Source organism: Rana temporaria, chromosome 9 (assembly GCF_905171775.1).
Source record: "Rana temporaria chromosome 9, aRanTem1.1, whole genome shotgun sequence".
NCBI lineage: Eukaryota > Metazoa > Chordata > Amphibia > Anura > Ranidae > Rana > Rana temporaria.
Window position 1 is genome coordinate 165,136,934 of NC_053497.1, and position 21,289 is coordinate 165,158,222.

At 45.9% G+C, this 21,289-nt stretch overlaps 1 protein-coding gene across 1 annotated transcript in view; it reads left to right on the forward strand.

Moving 5' to 3' along the window:
* The first annotated feature begins 7,749 nt into the window (after positions 1–7,749).
* The window catches only part of LOC120914281 (gastrula zinc finger protein XlCGF26.1-like), a 28,275-nt gene continuing 14,735 nt past the window's right edge, over positions 7,750–21,289 (forward strand). The window contains exon 1 of the mRNA XM_040324906.1: positions 7,750–7,823. The gene's annotated coding sequence lies outside the window, so the exon portion shown is untranslated. The remainder of the gene's footprint in view (positions 7,824–21,289) is intronic.

Genomic DNA, 21,289 nt, shown 5'->3' on the forward strand with positions numbered 1-21,289 from the left:
CTTGTTTGTTCCATCAATACTTTGGAACTGAGGAGAAAGACCAGAGCGGCAGCACGGGGCGCCGAGGACACACAGTGGCCAGAAAGGATATTGCAGTCTTCAGAGGACTGTTTTGTCAAGCCTAGAAATAGGCTGTTTCTTTTCCATCTCATAGTTTTTCTTTGCAATACTACTCAGGGGGACAGAATGTTTTTTCTTTCCTGGATTTGAAACAAAAACGAAAAAAAAAAAAAAAAAAAAAAAGTCATCTAGGGGAGAGGAAGCATTTTTTTATCCCCCAAACAGGTGTTTGGACAATTAACTTTTATAGTTCCAAATACCAATAGGTAGCAGGTGTACCTCGGTATTGTACCATGGTATGCCGCTGTTTTCCCTACAGGGAGCCTTGGGGCCATCGGGATCTGGGGCTGGAGCTGACGCGGGTCAGTCCAACCCTAAGATGGTCACGGAGGAGGTATTACTCACCTCTTTAAAAGAGATGCAGAAAAGCATGGGAAAAATGATATCCGCAGCTATGCGGGGCAGTAAGCGGAATAGATCTCCGTCGCCCGAGCGCGGACCCTCAGAAGAGGAGGTCCTTTCCTCAGGGGAATTGGACGACCTCTTGGACACGGACCAAGTAGGTTCAGGGATCGAAGACCCGGATACAGAGGAGTCTGGGGCAGTCTCCCTGAGGGAGAGCTGGTGGATTCAAGGATTGTCGGACTTGGTCCATAGGACATTCAACTTGCCAGTACCAGATCTCCAGGTATCGACGGTTTCAGCTTTGGGCTCACTGAGGGCGCCTCAAAGCAATGCTGTGTTTCCGATCCATCCTCTATTAGAGGGAATTTTGTTCCAAGATTGGAACAAGCCAGATAAGATCTTCTTACCACCTAAAAGGTTCTCTGTCCTATATCCTATGGAAGAAAATTTTTCCAAAAGATGGGCTACTCCTGCAGTGGACGCAGCCATCTCATGTGTTAACAGATCGTTAACATGCCCTGTAGAAAACATACAGGTGTTCAAGGATCCAGTTGATAAGCGCTTGGAAGCACTACTTAAGAACTCCTTCACTACTGCAGGGGCAGTAGTACAGCCAGCTGTGGCTGCGATTGGGGTCGCTCAAGCATTATCGGATCAATTTAAGCAGATGCTTAAACTTATTCCGGCCCAGCAGGCAGAAAAATTTTCGGATGTCCCTAAGGCCATATGTTTTACGGTAGACGCAATCAAGGATTCTATCCAGCAAGCGTCACGTTTATCGTTATCCCTTATCCATATGAGAAGACTCTTATGGTTAAAAAGCTGGGAGGCTGAGCCCCCATGCAAGAAGCTCCTGGTAGGGTTCCCCTTCCATGGAGGACGACTCTTCGGAGAAGACCTAGATAAATACATTCAGACCATTTCAAACGGCAAGAGTACTCTCTTGCCAACTAAGAAGAAGGTTCAGGGACCTGCGTTTAAACGACAGTATTCCCCTGGGCAGGGGCCCTCTAATGCCAAGCAGTATCGACGGCCTCCTGCAAAAGCAAACTTCGGCTTCAACAGCAGATCACAAGGACAGGCTGTTAGAGGCAAAAGGCAGTGGTTTCGCAAACCAGCAAAACCAGCCCCCAAGCCAACCTTATGAAGGGGCGCCCCCACCCACGAAGGTGGGGGGAAGGCTGCGACTCTTTTCAGAGATTTGGGAAGCCAGCATTCCCGACGAGTGGGTACGGTCTTCCGTGGCCACAGGCTACAAATTAGATTTCCTAAGGTTTCCTCCTCCTCATTTCCAGAAGTCGAGGATTCCAAACGATCCGGAAAAGGGAGCCGTATTAAGATCGGCATTAGATCATCTACTTTCCCAGGAAGTAATAGTAGAGGTACCAGTCCTGGAACAGGGGCTGGGTTTCTACTCCAACCTATTCATCATCCCAAAATCCAATGGAGATGTCAGGCCAATTTTGGACCTAAAGATGGTAAATGCATATCTAAAGATCCGCTCATTTCGGATGGAATCCGTGCGGTCAGCAGCTGCCACACTCCAGAAGGACGACTTCATGGCGTCCATAGACATAAAGGATGCCTACCTTCATGTTCCAATTTATCAGCCACATCAAAGATATCTACGCTTCATGGTGGCTTTGCGTCACTTCCAATTCGTGGCGCTTCCCTTCGGGTTGGCTACGGCCCCCCGGGTGTTCACGAAGGTCCTAGCTCCAATCCTAGCCAAACTAAGGATCCAAGGGGTCACGATCCTAGCATACCTGGACGACCTCCTAGTCATAGATCACTCGTCTCCCGGCTTGGAGCGAGCAGTGGCCCTCACGGTCCAATACCTCGAGAGGTTCGGCTGGGTCCTAAATCGAGAAAAGTCAGCTTTCCAGCCCACAAAGCAGTTGGAATATCTCGGCATGAGATTAGACACAGAACAACAAGGAGTGTTCCTACCTCTGAGGAAGGTAAAAGCCATCAAGGAATTAATCCTACTGGTTCTAAGCAAGAAAGAACCGACTATTCGCCTATGTATGAGGTTACTAGGCAAGATGGTGGCCACATTCGAGGCGGTACCATACGCCCAGAGCCACACTCGCATCCTACAGGCAGCCATCCTGTCAGCATGGAGCAGAAGGCCACAGGCCTTGGATATCCCGTTGCCGCTCTCATCAAGAGTCCGACAAAGTCTGTGTTGGTGGTTAGACCCTCAGAATCTACTGAAGGGGAGGTCTTTCAGCCCAGTGGCTTGGAAGATAGTGACCACAGACGCCAGCCTGACGGGCTGGGGAGCAATTTTGGATGGTTGCACTCGCCAAGGTACTTGGGCAAAGCCAGAGAAGCAGTTGCCCATCAACATCTTGGAGCTCAGAGCTGCTCGACTAGCCCTCAGGGCTTGGACGTCAAAATTGCAGGGGTTCCCGGTGAGAATTCAATCAGACAATGCCACGGCCGTGGCACACATAAATCACCAAGGGGGAACCAGGAGTCAAGCCGCTCAGAGAGAGGTGAGCTTGATTCTTCTATGGGCAGAGGCTCATGTGCCCTGCATATCGGCAATATTCATTCCAGGAGTGGACAACTTTCAGGCGGACTTCTTAAGCCGCCAGACTCTATGGCCGGGGGAATGGTCTCTGCATCCACTAGTCTTTCAAGCACTCTGCCAAAGATGGGGAGTGCCGGACGTGGATATCATGGCATCGAGACTCAACAAGAAACTAGACAGGTTCATGTCCCGCTCAAGGGATCCGATGGCCTGCGGAACCGATGCGTTGGTTTGCCCTTGGCATCAGTTCAAACTTCTTTATGCGTTTCCCCCGCTCCAGTTACTACCCCGCCTGCTGCGCAGGATCCGGGTGGAGCACATACCAGTCATCCTGGTAGCTCCAGCATGGCCCAGAAGGGCATGGTACTCACTAATCTTAAGGATGGTAGTGGGAGACCCTTGGACTCTTCCTCTACGGCCAGACCTGCTATCGCAAGGTCCGATCCTCCACCCTGCCTTACGGCATCTAAATTTGACGGCCTGGAAGCTGAATCCCTGATTCTCAGGGGTAGAGGTCTGTCTCAGAAAGTAATCTCTACCCTAATCAGAGCCAGGAAACCGGTCTCTAGGGTGATTTATTACAGGGTCTGGAAGGCCTATGTAGGCTGGTGTGAGTCCAAGCGATGGCTTTCTCGCAAATTTACCATCGATAGAGTATTAAGTTTTCTCCAGCTAGGAGTGGATAAAGGATTGGCATTAAGCACAATCAAAGGACAGATTTCTGCTCTGTCAGTGTGGTTTCAGCGGCCGCTGGCCACCCACTCGCTGGTTAAGACCTTCCTTCAAGGGGTCTTACGTATTAGACCTCCAGTTAAATCCCCGCTTTGTCCGTGGGATTTAAATCTTGTTCTGTCAAGTTTACAGAAACAACCGTTTGAGCCGTTGGCTGATATTCCTTTGGTTCTACTGACAAGGAAGTTAGTATTTTTGGTTGCCATAGTTTCCGCAAGAAGAGTTTCGGAGCTGGCAGCCTTATCCTGTAAGGAACCATATCTTGTTTTTCATAAGGACAGGGTCGTTCTCCGCCCTCATCCTTCCTTCCTTCCGAAGGTCATATCCAGTTTTCATTTGAACCAGGATTTGGTATTACCATCCTTCTTCCCTAAACCTACTTCCAGAAAGGAAGGGTTGTTGCATACCTTGGATATTGTCAGGGCCATGAAGGCCTATCTTAAAGCTACAAAGAAGATCCGGAAGACAGATGTGCTGTTCATTCTACCGGATGGGCCCAAGAAGGGGCAGGCAGCTGCAAAGTCCACCATTTCTAGGTGGATTAAGCAATTAATCACTCAGGCCTACGGCTTGAAAGGGTTGCCTCCTCCAGTATCATTAAAGGCTCATTCTACTAGAGCCATGGGCGCCTCCTGGGCAGCACACCACCAGATCTCTATGGCTCAAGTTTGCAAGGCGGCAACCTGGTCTTCTGTCCACACGTTTACAAAATTCTACAAGTTGGACGTAAGAAGGAATACTGATACTGCCTTCGGGCAGGCAGTGCTGCAGGCTGCAGTTTGAGACCCTCGGATTCCGGGGGCTCCTCTTGTTCGAGTTAAATTTAAAAATTTTATTTTTCTCAACTAAGTTGGATTTATTATGATTTGAGTATATCTCTAAATTAAATCCTTTTGTCTTGGAGATGTTCTCCCTCCCCTCATTGTAAGCATTGCTTTGGGACATCCCATATAGTAATGAATGCCGCTCTGTGTCCCGTGATGTACGATAAAGAAAAAGAGATTTTTAATACAGCTTACCTGTAAAATCTTTTTCTTGGAGTACATCACGGGACACAGAGCTCCCACCCCTCTTTTTTGAGGACCATTTTGGGAGGCATACTGCTTGCTACAAAACTGAGGTACTCCTCCTATGGGAGGGGGTTATATAGGGAGGGGCATTTCCTGTTTGAGATTGCCAGTGTCTACACCTGAAGGTACTCCATATAACCCATATAGTAATGAATGCCGCTCTGTGTCCCGTGATGTACTCCAAGAAAAAGATTTTACAGGTAAGCTGTATTAAAAATCTCTTTTTTGCGTCCCCTGTTGGTGGTCCTGGCTCCTCCCACCTACTGAATATCCCCAATAGCAAGCCTCTTGCTATGGGGCACTCAAGCAGGCCTGCTCCCAAGCCATGCTCCACACACCGCTCCCCCGCCAGTGTTTCTTGGGCTTACCGTTTCCAACTGGCGTGCCCGAGAGTGGATCTGATGGTGTGGCTAGCTGGTCAGAGGTACTGAGAGACTAGATTGTCTCTGTTTGCCTCTATGGCCTTGGAGGACTCGAGCGACGTCATGATATCACTTCCAGCGTTCTATCACAATCACTGGTGACCCATCCATTAGGGGCCCCGCCCCCTCTATCCACGCCACCCCCTATATAAAAAAATGATAGATTCCTGCATAGCATAAATCTGTCCATGGTCGCACCTCCAAAAAAAAATTACCACCGGCCCCCACTGATCAGAATACCGCTACCCATCAGAAAATGCAACGGAAGTGAGATTCTGTCGCGGCCATCTTGATACACCCCACACTTGTCCGGAGTAAGCATACAGTCAGAAGACGAAATCTTTTTACACCCACTGAAGTCTTACATTTCACACTTATTTTTACCAGTAAACTGAGCTTATATAGTGAAATACTGTATTTAGAAAAAAGTCTGATTGTTTTGATGTTGAATTTTAACCTTTTCAGCCCCAGAAGAATTTACCCCCTTCCTGACCAGAGCACTTTTTGTGATTCGGCACTGCGTTGCTTTAACTGACAATTGCCCGGCCGCGCTACGTGGTACCCAAACAAAATTGACATACTTTTTTTTAAATTTATTTCCCACCACAAATGGAGCTTTCTTTTGGTGGTCTTTGATCACCTCTGCGGGTTTTTTTTGTGCGCTATAACTAAAAAAAGTATGACCATTTTGGGGAAAAATATATATATTTTTTTACTTTTTTCTATAATAAATATCCCCCAAAAATGTATAAAAAAACTATTTCTTCCTCATTTTAGGCAGATAATGTATTCTTCTACATATTTTTGGTAAAAAATTGCAATAAGCGTATATAAATTGGTTTGCGCAAAAGTTATAGCGTCTACAAAATAGGGGATAGTTTTATGCCTTTTTTATATTTATTTTTTTACAAGTAATGGCGGCGATCTGCATTTTTTTTTTTATCATGACTGCGACATTTTGGCGGACCCTTTTGATGCTTTTTTGGGACTATTGTCATTTTATACAGCGATTAATGCTATAAAAATGCACTGATTACTGTGTAAATGACACTGGCAGCAGTGGCGTATTTAGGGTATGGCAGCCATGGGGAGGGGGGCGGAAAAAAGCCACCCCCTGCATGAAAAAAAAAAAACCCACGGCCGCCTCCCGCACTAATGTAGCTCCCGGCGGCGGCGCGGCACCCACCTTGCTGAAGTGCAACGCCGGCACAGCAATTGCTAATATTTCTCCTTCTGCCTGGGGAGGGGAGTGACAGGTGAACCCAAGATGGCCGATGACTAGCCAGATCGGATCCTCATAGGGTAGTGGCCGCATTTGATGGGGACAGTGGCTTAAATTTTTGTTTTTTGTTTGTTTTTTCAGTTTGTTTGCGCCCCCCAAAAATGTTCAGTACCAGCCGCCAGTGGTCCCCAGTGTTCCTCTCTGTCCCCGCCTTGTCCCCGGTTATCTGAAAGATGGGTTTAAATGTTTTGACAGGGTCGCAGTTTCAGTGCTTGTCATAGGCGCCATTTTCACTAGATACGCCTCTGACTGGCAGGGAAAGAGTTAACCACTAGTGGGCGAGGAAGGGTTTTAGTGTGTCCTAGGGAGCGATTCGAACTGTTGGGGGGATGGGCTACCAGTGACATGACATTGATCACTGCTCCCGATGACAGGGAGCAGACGATCAGTGTCCTGTCATAATGCAGAACAGGGAAATGCCTTAAATTGCTGCACAAATACCGTGTGACATAAAAAATTGCAATGACCACCATCTTATTTTCTAGGGTCTCTGCTTTTGTGTGTGTGTGTGTGTGTGTTATAAATATAAAATATATATATAAAATTATACATATAATTTCTAATATATCTGTGTGAAATTTATATATTTATATATATATATATATATATATATATATATATATATATATATATATATATATATATATATATATATATATATATATATATATATATATATATATATATATATATATATATATATCTCTCACACACACATATATTAGAAATTATATGTATAATTTTTAATATGCGTGTGTAAATATATATATTATACTTTTTTTTTTTTTTTTTTTTATATTATTATCACTACGTGTTTGGGGGTTATATGTAATTTTCTAGCAAAATATACTGATTTAAACCACAAATGTCAGATAAAACCTGGCCAGCAAGTGGATAAATGTACAGAAAAGTGAAATGGACTGTGGCAGTGAAAGGGGTTACAATTCTTTATTTTAGTGATTTATAACTGTATTTGTAAAGTTGGAGTGTCCCTCATAGTAGGTCCCCCCGGGTAAGACTGGTATTATAAATGAGGAAATGGTCTCCCGCCTGTCTTCCACATCGTTGACCTGACTATACCCCGCTGATTTCAAATCCCAGGAACGCCGAGTCCCTGAGCTGATTGGCTGCTTTATATCGACTGATCAGGCCTGCCGTGGGGGCTTCTGGGATCGGTAGTCCGGCGCTGGGCTTGTCTCAGCTTTCCCCTCATGTTCTAGGACTACAAATCCCGGCATGCTCAGAGCGGACGGGAACAATGAGCCAATCGGCGCCCTCTTCCTGCCCAGAGTCCTCCTGTGTGCCTGCAGCAGGTATGGCAGCGACCCTCCTCACCCCCTGTGCGGGGACACGGCGTGTGTGTGTGGCGGGAGATACAGAGTACCGGGGGAGGGGAGGGGGGAAGAACCGGGCCCGGCCTGTGTGCTGAGTGTATGGGGCGGTGGGGAGGAGGAGAGAGGATGAATGGAACTTCCCCACCGGGGGCCATGTAAACATGGAGTGCCCATACATTGTATACATACACCGAGGAGGGGATATAGAACTTCACCAGCATCATACACTGTGTGTGTGACCGGATACATTGTATACACAGTGCTAGGGATGGAGGGGGACATACAATGTATAGGAATAAATAGAATGTTACATTGTATCCCTTCCCACCATTGTGTGATAGAGCCATGTGCACGGTGTGATCTGTATACATTGTATAGGGTTGTCCCGATACCACTTTTTTAGGACTGAGTACAAGTACCGATACTTTTTTTTTTATGTACTCGCCGATACCGAATACCGATACTTTTTTTAAATGTGTCCCCAAATGCAGCCATGTCCCCCCACAAATGCAGCCATGTCCCCCCACAAATGCAGCCATGTCCCCCCACAAATGCAGCCATGTCCCCCCACAAATGCAGCCATGTCCCCCCACAAATGCAGCCATGTCCCCCCACAAATGCAGCCATGTCCCCCCACAAATGCAGCCATGTCCCCCCACAAATGCCAGCCATGTCCCCCACATATTGCAGCCATGTCCCCCACATATTGCAGCCATGTCCCCCACATATTGCAGCCATGTCCCCCACATAATGCAGCCATGTCCCCCACATAATGCAGCCATGTCCCCCACATAATGCAGCCATGTCCCCCACATATTGCAGCCATGTCCCCCACATATTGCAGCCATGTCCCCCACATATTGCAGCCATGTCCCCCACATATTGCAGCCATGTCCCCCACATATTGCAGCCATGTCCCCCACATATTGCAGCCATGTCCCCCACATATTGCAGCCATGTCCCCCACATATTGCAGCCATGTCCCCCACATATTGCAGCCATGTCCCCCACATATTGCAGCCATGTCCCCCACATATTGCAGCCATGTCCCCCACATATTGCAGCCATGTCCCCCACATATTGCAGCCATGTCCCCCACATATTGCAGCCATGTCCCCCACATATTGCAGCCATGTCCCCCACATATTGCAGCCATGTCCCCCACATATTGCAGCCATGTCCCCCACATATTGCAGCCATGTCCCCCACATATTGCAGCCATGTCCCCCACATATTGCAGCCATGTCCCCCACATATTGCAGCCATGTCCCCCACATAATTCAGCCATGTCCCCCACATAATTCAGCCATGTCCCCCACATAATTCAGCCATGTCCCCCACATAATGCAGAAACGATTATTGCTGCAGAGTATAAGGATGGTTTAAACTTACAGTTGCTGCGGTGAGGTTAATGAGCGGCCCGATGCCGTTAATCCCGGGTGCAGAGGGTGCCTGGGTGTTCTAGGGTGCTCGGGGCCTATTTATGCCTGTAACGCTCACAGCGTCAGGCCCGCGCCCTTGGATGACGTCACTGCGCGGCGCCGATGGACGTACCCGGCGCCGCGTCTGTCACATGAGTGCGGCGTCGGCTTGGTATAGCTAGGGAGCGCGAGGGGCGGGTATATTGAAGTGATGGGCGTCACAACAGCATGGTGAACGCCCATCCAATGCAAGCTAGTGATTAACGGCGGCGGCTTTGCGGTTTGCGGCGACGGGTTTGCAGCGGCGGGGGGTGGGGAACAAGTATTCTATTTGGGTATCGGGGGTATTTGCGGGAGTACGAGTACTCCCACAAATACTCGGTATCGGTACCGATACTGGTATTGGGACAACCCTAGTTTATACCATACAATGGATGGAGAGTGAGATCCAATGTATAGAAATAATAGTACAATGTTACATTGTATCTCTGGGACTCCCTATCATTGTGGGATAGAACCATGTGTAGTGCCCAGTCTGATCTTCACATAATGTACAATATAAAAGGATACATTGTATACACAACACTACAGATGAAGGGTGGGATTCATTGCTCCATACAAATAAACAGTAGAATGTTACATTGTATCCCTTCCCATCATTGTGTGATGGAACAATGTGCACTGTATGATCTGTACCAGTGGTCTCCAAACTGCGCCCCATTATCCGACCCTTGGAGCGCTTTTCTTCCCACTGATGCAAGACACTATTCCTCTAACTGATACCAACAATGGGCATAATTCTTTCTATTGACACCAATAATGGGGCACTATTCCACCCACTGATGCAAGACACTATTCCTCTAACTCAGGGGTCCTCAAACTTTTTAAACAGGGGGCCAGTTCACGGTCCCTCAGACTGTTGGGGGGCCGGACTATAGTTAAAAAAAAACAGGAAAAAAACAATACAATATTTAAAATAAAGAACAATTTTAATCCAACATAAACATTATTAGTATTTCACAGACTCCCCTCATCACAGAACCTCTCCACAACACAGACCCCCCTCATCATGGAACCACCCCGTCACAGATTTTTTCCCCCCATATTAGGCCCCCCATCACAAAGCCCTCCCAACACAAACTCCTCTCCATCACAAAGCCCTCAATAACAGACCACCCCATCATAGACCCCTATAACAGATACCCCCATCACAGACTCCTCTCCATCACAGAATTCCCCTATCAAAAAGCCCCCATATCAGGTCCAACCCATAACAGATCCCCCATCACAGACTCCTCTCCATCACAGATTTCCCCCCTCAAAAAGCCCCCATATCAGGTCCCCCCCATAACAGATCCTCCATCACAGATTTCCCCCCTCAAAAAGCCCCCATATCAGGTCCCCCCCATAAAAGATCCTCCATCACAGATTTCCCCCCTCAAAAAGCCCCCATATCAGGTCCCCCCCATAACAGATCCTCCCCATCACAGACTTCCCCCCATCACAAAGCCCACCCAACACAAACTCCTCTCCTCACATAGCCCCCCATAACAGGCCTCCCCATCACAGATCTCCCACCCTATCACAGAACCCCCCATTGATATTACACTGCTGCCCCTTCTATCACATCCCAGCACTCCGCCTCTCTGCTACCTCAATCACACAAGACGTGAAGCTTGGCAAATCCGGACAAAGGGCGGGGCTTTGCTAGTGAAAGGCAGGTGTTTGATTGCTGAAACCGCCCCGCTGCTTAACTCAAAAGACCCGCCTTTTGTCCGGACCTGTCATGGTTCTCATCTTGTGTGATGAACAGGTAGCAGAGGGGAGGGGGATTGCTGCAATATTAATGGGGCGGGCCGGGTAAAACACACATTGGCGGGCTGAATCCGGCCCGCGGGCCTTAGTTTGAGGACCCCTGCTCTAACCGATACCAACAATGGGCATAATTCTTTCTATTGACACCAATAATGGGGCACTATTCCACCCACTGATGCCAATGTTGGGGCACTATTTTTCCATTGACACCAATGATGGTGCATTATTTCACTCACTGATACCAATGATTGGTCACTATTCCTCCCATGAATACCAACAATGGGGCATTATTCTTTCTATTGACATTAACAATGGGGTACTATTGCTCCCACTGGCACCAATGATGGGGAACTATTGCTCCCACTGGCACCAATGATGGGGAACTATTGCTCCCACTGGCACCAATGATGGGGAACTATTGCTCCCACTGGCACCAATGATGGGGAACTATTGCTCCCACTGGCACCAATGATGGGGAACTATTGCTCCCACTGGCACCAATGATGGGGAACTATTGCTCCCACTGGCACCAATGATGGGGAACTATTGCTCCCACTGGCACCAATGATGGGGAACTATGGCTCCCACTGGCACCAATGATGGGGAACTATTGCTCCCAATGATGGGGATCTGTGGCTCCCACTGGCACCAATGATGGGGATCTGTGGCTCCCACTGGCACCAATGATGGGGATCTGTGGCTCCCACTGGCACCAATGATGGGGATCTATGGCTCCCACTGGCACCAATGATGGGGAACTATGGCTCCCACTGGCACCAATGATGGGGAACTATGGCTCCCACTGGCACCAATGATGGGGAACTATGGCTCCCACTGGCACCAATGATGGGGAACTATGGCTCCCACTGGCACCAATGATGGGGAACTATGGCTCCCACTGGCACCAATGATGGGGAACTATGGCTCCCACTGGCACCAATGATGGGGAACTATGGCTCCCACTGGCACCAATGATGGGGATCTATGGCTCCCACTGGCACCAATGATGGGGATCTATGGCTCCCACTGGCACCAATGATGGGGATCTATGGCTCCCACTGGCACCAATGATGGGGATCTATGGCTCCCACTGGCACCAATGATGGGGATCTATGGCTCCCACTGGCACCAATGATGCATTGTTTATTCCCACTGATACCAGGACAATTTCTACTTCCAAATGTCCAGTCTTGCCCCCTTAAAGTGGATGTAAACCCTATTCATGAAATTTGAGCTGGGCACAATGAGCTAAGTCTTGTAGCTCTCTTCTGAATGGTTCCTCTGTTATCAGCCTGAGAACTTATGACATATTTTTTGACTTTTTAGACAAAAGCAGCCTGAAAATTTTGTCAAAGGAGGTTGCTAAATTAGAGTAGCAGAGAGCAGCTCCTATTACAAAACAGCTCTGAGAGTCTCTGCCTATGTGGGGGTGTGTGCCTTTCCTCCAATCAGCAATTTTACCTATCTTGGCTGTATGCCCAGACATCACACTCTGTGTTAACCAGGAAGAGAAAATCTTCTAACACGATCTGAACTTTCTAAACAGTATATCAATGTGAAGACAGCAGATATACATGTAAAACGTATGTAGGGAGATTTGGTTCATCCCTGTGTATCATCTGAGGCTGTTCACTTCACTGGGTGTATGGAGGGTTTACATCCACTTTAAAGTTTAAAGGACAGTAAACTGCCCCTTTGCTTAGAAAGTTAAGATCCATACATTGTATACATAATACTATGGTTTACCCACTTCCTGACCGAGCCATTTTTATTTGCAATACGGCTCTGCGCTGCTTTAACTCACAATTGCGTGGTTGTGTGACACTGAACCCAAATACAATTGATGTCCATTTCCCCCCCCCCCCCTCACAAATGGAGCTTTCTTCTGGTGGCATTTGATCACCGCTGCGTTTTTTCTTCTTTTTTTTTTTTTTTTGCACTATAAACGAAAAAAGATTTTTTTATTTTTTTACTTCCTGCTATAAAACATATCCAATTAAAAAAATCTAATTTCTTTCATCAGTTAGGCCAATATGTATTCTGCTACATGTGTTTGGTAAATAAAATCCCAATAAGCATATATTGATTGGTTTACGCAAAAGTTATCATGTCCACAAATTATGAGATAGATTTATGGATTTTTTTTTTTTACTAGTAATGCCGACTATCAGCTTTTATTATTTTTTTGGACTGCGACATTGCAGCGGACAAATTGGACACCTAACTGACACTTTTTGGGGACTAGTGACACTGATAACAGTAATCTGTGCTAAAAAAATATGCATTGTCGCTGTACTAATTGTCGCTGTACTAATGACACTGGCAGGGAAGAAGTTAACATCAGGGGCGATCAAAGGGTTAACTGTGCTCCTAGGGAGTGATTTATTATTGTGGGGGATGTACTGACTGGGGGAAAAGAGACCTCTGTGTTTCTGATTAGTAGGAGCACAAGATCTCTCTGTTCCTCGCTGACGGAACAATGGTCTGCTTTGTTTACATAGGCAGACCGCCATTCTGCCTCTCCAGCGACCGCTGGACCCGCTGATTGTCTCCCGTTGTGATTGGACAAATTGGGTCGCCGGCAGCGCAGACCCCAAGGCAGAAAAAACGTACAGGTACGTTGTTTCGTGCAGCCGGGCAACCCTGCCGCAGTAATGTACTGTGAATGGTCCAGAAGCAGATATATAGAAATAGTGATTGAATGTTACATTGTATCCGTGGTATTCCCCATCATTGTGTGACGTAAACATGTGTAGTGCCCAGTCTGATCTATACTAATATTGTACAATATAATCTGATACATTGTATACAGAATTCACTGCCTGGAGCGTGAGATCCAATGTATAGAAATGGTGATTGTTACATTGTATCCCTTCCCATCATTGTGTGATGTAAATATGTGTAGTGCCCAATCTGATCTTCTTATATTGGATGGTATAAAATGGATACATGCAGCAATCCCTGCACGTGTTTCCCACACCAAGTTGCAATCGCATCGTGGTTGCAATCTCCTGGAGGTGTCAATACAAAGTTAAAGGGGTGTTCCACCTTTTTTTTAGGTTTATTAAAAGTCAGCAGCTACAAAAAGTTTAGCTGCTGGCTTTTAATAAACAGACACTTACCTGCTCCAGCGACGCGCCAGCCGGGGCTCCGCTCCTCTCCCCCCCTCGCCGGCCGGCGTCTTCATTCTTAGTGTGGGTACCCGGCAGTGACAGCTTTCGGCTTCACGGCCGGGCACCCACTGCGCATGCGTAAGCGGCACTGCGCATGCGCGAGCGGTGTGGCGCCGTCCGATTGGACAGGCGATCGCCTACTGGGAGGGGCTGTGAAAAGGCAATTAAGCTAATCGCCTTTCCAGCCCCTCGGCGGAAGGAGGAAGTGGGACAGGAAGTCTCCTTCTCCTGAAGCCCCCACCCCCCCCCAAAAAAAATTACATGCCAAATGTGGCATGTAAGGGGGCGAGGAGTGGGATAAGCGGAAGTTCCATTTTTAGGTGGAACTCCGCTTTTATGACACCCCAAATAGATTACAAATGCAGTGCGCGGGATCGCATTGTACAAAACGGCCATGTCATCAGGTTGCAGTGCAGCTCCAAAAAAATGCCTGCTCGTTTTGTTGCGATTTGAGCCCATTCAAAACAAATGGCTCAAATTGTACCACACTGAATCGAATGTGACTTGCACAGTTCCTGCGATTCACAAATGCATGGTAAGACCCCTTTCACACTGGGTTTTTTTTTTGACCGAAGGATAACTGACCGATGGCGCCCACACACGATCGGTTTGGACCGATGAAACGATCCTTCAGTCCATTTTCATCGGTTTTGACCGATCGTGTGTACGCGGCCTAAGGTGTTTAGTAACATAATGGGGTTAACAAAAATGAGCACAGAAAGAGAGCAAATAATCGCAACTGTAAAGGGTTCGTTTTTCTTACTGTGTTACAGTGAAAGTAATATTTACAGTAGTGATTATTTGCTCTTTTTGTACTATAAAGTGCTATTTTTTTGTTTTTTCAACCCCCATAATGTTACTGGCTGATTAACCACTTAAGCCCCGGACCATTTTGTTGCTAAAGGACCAGGCACCTTTTTGCGATTTGGCACTGCGTCGCTTTAACTGACAATTGCGCGGTGGTGCGACGTGGCTCTCAAACAAAATTTACATCCTTTTCCCCCACAAATAGTTTTTTTTGGTGGTATTTGATCACCTCTGCGGTTTTTATTTTTGTGCTATAAACAAAAATAGAGCGACAATTTGGAAAAAAAAAATATTTTTTTTTTACTTTTTGCTATAATAAATATCCCCAAAAATATAAAAAAAAAATTCCCTCAGTTTAGGCCAGTACGTATTCTACATGTTTTTGGTAAACAAATTGCAATAAGGTTTTAATGATTGGTTTGCGCAAAAGTTGTAGCGTCTACAAAATAGGGGATAATTGAATGGCATTTTTATTAATACATTTTTTTTTTTTTTTTACTAGTAATGGCGATTTTATCGTGACTGCAACATTATGGCGGACACTTTTGACACCATTTTGGGACCATTGTCATTTTTACAGCGATCAGCGCTATAAAAATGCATTGTTTACTGTGGAAATGACACTGGAATTGAAGGGGTTAACCTGTAGGGGGCGCTGACACTGGAAGTGAAGGGTCATTGGGTCCTGCGAGTGAGGTCACTGAGTCCCCGACCGGGTCGTGAGCGTGCCGTTGCCGGCGCGCGCAACCCACTGCTGTGTATATTAAAGAGGGCATACCTGTATGCCAATACGCGCAGCCGTGCCATTCTGCCGACGTACATCGGCGGTCGGCAAGCGGTTAATCGATTTTAATTTCATAATCGATTAGTTGTTTCTGCCCTAGTTTAGTAACAATGTATCGTTGGTACTTCACAATCATTGTGTGATGTAAACATGCCACTGCACCATCTGTTTTTAGTACAGTATAGATACATTATACACAAATCACAGGCTGGAGCCCAATCAGATTTGTGTATAGCCGGAGAGAGAGGAGGAAATCCCTGATGCTGCACATCCATGTAGGTAGTCAGTGGTGAAATCACAACCTCAACCTGGGCTTCTGCCAGGCCATGCCCCAATACGTTTCGCACCACCCCTCAGAGCTTAATCACTGGGAATTGTGTTAAACCACTTGCCCACCGGCCCATAGTCAAAACACGTCCTGTTTTTAAAGATGGATATCTCGGTAACGGCAGCAGCTGCTGCCACAACCGAGGTATCCATCTTTAGTGCCAACGGTCCTGTAATTCGCCGCGAGATCGCCGTTATCGGTGGCGGGAGAGGGGCCCTCTTGCCGCTCTCCCGCGCCCTCCGCCGCTTACCGAAGCCGTCGGTAGCGGCGGAGGCGGTCGGGTCTGTTCGGCACCTGTGTGGGGATGCGACTGAGGGAAAAATCGCCCCCACCCGTCCCCATAGCTCTGCTGGGCGGAAGTGACGTCAAAACGTCAGTCCCGCCCAGCGTCTTAAAGAAACATTTTTTTTTCTGTCATTTGAAAAAATGACAGTTTAATTTTTTTTTTTTTTTTTTTCTTTTTTTGCATTTAAGTCTAAATATGAGATGTGAGGTCTTTTTGACCCCAGATCTCATATTTAAGAGGACCTGTCATTCTTTTTTTCTATTACAAGGGATGTTTACATTCCTTGTAATAGGAATAAAAGTGATACTTTTTTTTTTTATTTCAGTGTAAAAAATGATAAAAATAAATAAGAAAACAAATAATTTTTTTTTTTTTAAAACGCCCCGTCCCGACGAACTCACGCACAGAAGCATACGCGAGTAGCGCCCGCATATGAAAACGGTGTTCAAACCACACATGTGAGGTATCGCCGCGATCGTTAGAGCGAGACCAATAATTCTAGCCCTAGACCTACTCTGTCACTCAAAAAATGCAACCTGTAGAATTTTTTTAAACGTCGCCTATCGAGATTTTTAAGGGTAAAAGTTTGACGCCGTGCCACGAGTGGGCGCAATTTTTAAGCGTGTCATGTTGGGTATCATTTTACTCGGCGTAACATTATCTTTCACAATATATAAAAAAAATTGGGCAACAATTATTGTCTTATTTTTTAATTAAAAAAAGTGCGCTTGTAAGACCGCTGCGCAAATACGGTGTGACAAAAAGTATTGCAATGACTGCCATTTTATTCCCTAGGATGTCTGCTAAAAAAAATATATATAATGTTTGGGGGTTTTGATTCATTTTCTAGCAAAACAATTGTGATTTTTACATGAAGGAGAGAAGTGCCAGAATAGGCCCGTTGCGCAAGTGGATAATTAGTGGCCATCAATATGCTTACATTTCTGTGGTATGTTTATATGCAGTCTGTGCTTTATATAGTATTCAGTCAGTACTATGTGGATATGTTCTACATTGGGGACAGTCATCTGTTGGGAGATCAGGGGGAAGATCCTACTGTCAGAGTCCCCCTGTATTGCAGGTTCCTGCTCAGTCTGAAAGTCCCAAAGAATGCACTCGGGTGTTCCAGTCAACAAATCACACTATTGGTGGTCATACACGGTTAGAACATTTTTCAAAAAAGCGTTTGCTATGCTCAATCACTTGGCTTTCGAAACAGTTGTGGGCTCATTTTTGATTCTCAAAATACAAAGTTTTATGGCAAAAGAACGAACAGTCGTTTTGGATCACAAAACAAAAACCTAACCCAAAAGTAAGGGGGAAAACCAACACAACACGTTCAGCCCTGCCAAGCTGGGAGGCCGGGGTATGTAGTCTGCAGCAGGAATGTCCAAGGAGATGGGACAGGTACCAATGAAAAAACGCACACAGAGATGACCAGCACAATGGATACCTTACCCCCTGGTCTCCTAAGGTCCTTGTATGGGCCGGTTTGATAAATAAGGGTTCCCGGTGATAATCTGAATAAAAGGGTCTGTTCATAGTAATATTGACTGGGTACTGTGTTTAGATCAATATAGAGGAACCTCATAATCTATTAGCATTTATTAGAAAACAATAGTTCATCAAAGCAAGAAGTTGTATATCAAGGCAAAGCAAATAGTTGTACGGTGGTAAGTAGACAGACCTGGATGGGTGAGACCTTTTTAACCCTCTCTTGGCCAGGGAGATGGGGGGGGGGCTGTCAGGCTAATGGAATTTCTGAGAAGGAACCGGGAGCTGCATGCTAGCGAGAGAAATGTCTGGAATGCTTGTGGAGCTGGTGTCACAAAGGCATAACAAAGGGGTTATCAAACCTGCTCTCACTGTGTACCCCAAAGGCAGGGGGGGTGGATGTGGGACATTTTTGAATACGATGATGACCCTATCGCATGCATGTTTGACAGATCTTTATTAAATACAATTTTTTTTTTTCAAACTATTCGTTATGTATGGCCAGCCTATAATTGCTATAATTATCTGTATTAGAGGAGATGAGATGCATAGAGCAGCTTTAAAATTCTACACTTCTGTTTATCTCCCCCCCAGCCCTGGATGACTCGAATGACCAGTCAGTGGCAGCAGAGCCAAGGTCAATATGTGCAGCTGCCTACACATTGTTTGTTTTCATCTCCCTATAACCTTAACTTCACTGGGCAGCAGTGCATAGGCCATATCCGGTTACACTGTATGCATGTAAACATTTGCACAAGCTTTTACATGTGTGCAGCAGTGGCGGCTGGTGCTCAATATTTGGAGGGGGGCAAGCCAACGAGCACCCCCAACCTCTGCGCGCAGAAGATGGATGGGAAAGCAGTGCTTTCTGCCCCCCGCCCTTGGGAGATGGACAGGTAAACTGGTGATCACCCCCCCTATGCAGGAGGTGGACGGGAAGGTCTTCTTACCTTAGAAGGCAGTTGACTAGGATCTTGCTTCTCTTCTCTGGCCGTACAGGAAGTGGGTCCTGATACCTGATTGCCCAGGAGTCGTAAATCCCTGTCCAATGGGGCCTCAGGACCCGCTTCCTGATTGGCCAGGAGGGGAATCGGGAAGACAATAGTGAATATTGGTTCACTATTGTCACACAACTGGGTGGAACTCACGTGCTTAAAAAAAAACAAAAAAAACATTGGAATTCATACATCCGGCTCTTTGCATGCAGATTAGCCCCTGTGCCCCTTATGGACGGGCCGCCACTAATGTACAGTGTGAAATTCTGTCAAAATTGGACCAGGGATGCAGATTTTAGGTTTTTTTTTTTTCTGGTTTACACAGCCAAACATGATGGATCTATGCACCTGTGTTATGGGCCCATAGTGTTCAATCCTGATGTGTTCAGAGCCTTATAAAACTATACAGTACAGATCTGAATGCAGCATATTTTTTGTCCATGTACATGAGTCCCTAGTATATCACTGCCACTCTGTAATGTGAACATATGTAGTATACAGGAATCTGTGTGTAGTACTTTACAGGTTCACTCGAGGTGGTACTTTGCCTGTTTACTAACTGATTACAAATGTCGCAACGTCCTCTCCTCTACTGCTCCATTGGGTATGTTGCCAGATTCCCATTTTACTCAATGGGCAGAGAAATGGTGAGATGGACTTTTATATATTGGATACCTGATCCCAGTTCTTCCAGTAGCTCTAAACCAGGGGTGTCCAAGAGGACTGCACAAAAAATAAAATTATATATATATATATATATATATATATATATATATATATATATATATATATATATATATATATATATATATATATATATATATATGTGTGTATGTATATATATATGTGTGTGTGTGTATGTATATGTGTATATATATATATATATATATAATGTGTGTATGTATGTGTGTGTGTGTGTGTGTGTATGTATATATATATATATATATATATATATATATATAGTGGGCCGGATTCAGATACAAATGCCTATCTTTAGGCTGGCGTAGCATATCTCATATACGCTACGCCGCCGTAACTTTGACAGGCAAATCCCGTATTCAGAAACAATTTACGCCCGAAGTTACGGCGGCGTAGCGTATATGGGCCGGCGTAAGCCCGCCTAATTCAAAACTGGCTGGTGGGGGGTGTCCGTGAAAGTATCCCAGTGCGCATGCTCCAAATTACGCCGCAAATAGTCAATGCTTTCGACGTGAACATAACTTACGCAAAACTCTATTCGCGAACGACTTGCGCAAACAACGTAAAACGTAAAAAATTCAACGCTGGCCCGACGTCCATACTTAACATTGCGTACGCTTCATATAGCAGGGGTAACTATACGCCGGAAAAAGCCTTACGTAAACGACGTTAAAAAATGCGTTGGGCGCACATACGTTTCTGAATCGGCGTATCTACCTAATTTACATATTCTACGCGTAAATATACGGAAGCGCCACCTAGCGTCCAGCGTAAATATGCAACTAAGATAAGACGGCGTAAGAGACTTACACCGGTTGGATCTTAGGGAAATCTATGTGTAACTGATTCTAAGAATCAGGCACATAGATACGACCCCGCACACTCAGAGTTACGACGGCGTATCTGGAGATACGCCGTCGTAACTCGTACCTGAATCTGGCCCTGTGTGTGTGTGTGTGTGTGTGTGTGTGTGTGTTTATGGAGAGCAGAAAGTTAAGCATATCGCAAGATAACGATCACTGATATAGATATTGTACCTATCTGTACTTCATTCTTTATTTTATTCTAAAAGATGGCAACATAAAATGTGTGCGATTATTTGACATGGTTTACGATAAACGAACACCTCATTATTTGCTTGGATGTATGGAGTAGAATTTCTCAAAGTGCTCATCAGATATTTTGGTTCTAACTTTGCCCTTTTTGCGCTCCATTCTTAAATAGTTGCTCAATAATAAGTTCTTCCGAAAACTGATGGCTTTAATAAGACGTGATTGTGAAGAGTGGGAGATTTTTCTTTAGGAGGATAAAACCTACAAAAGTCCAACTTCTTCGACTGCATTTTTACAAAAAATTCCACCTCCCAAATGTAACCTGTGACGGTATTAGAATGATGTCCCCGTCAAAGTCTTCCCTTCTCCCCATAAAAGCAAATCACCCCAATATTCCACGAGGAGGGATATTCCTGGGGTCGCCCAATAAGCCACACATGAGCCCAAGCTTACTGCTGGAACAAGACAGACTTTAATGGCAGCATTCAGCTGGTTATATGCAGGTTACAAGCTGTTACAATGACAATCTCCGCCCCCCCCTCACACAGTGGGGGTCTTCAATACAGATCCTTGGAAACAATGATATCTCCT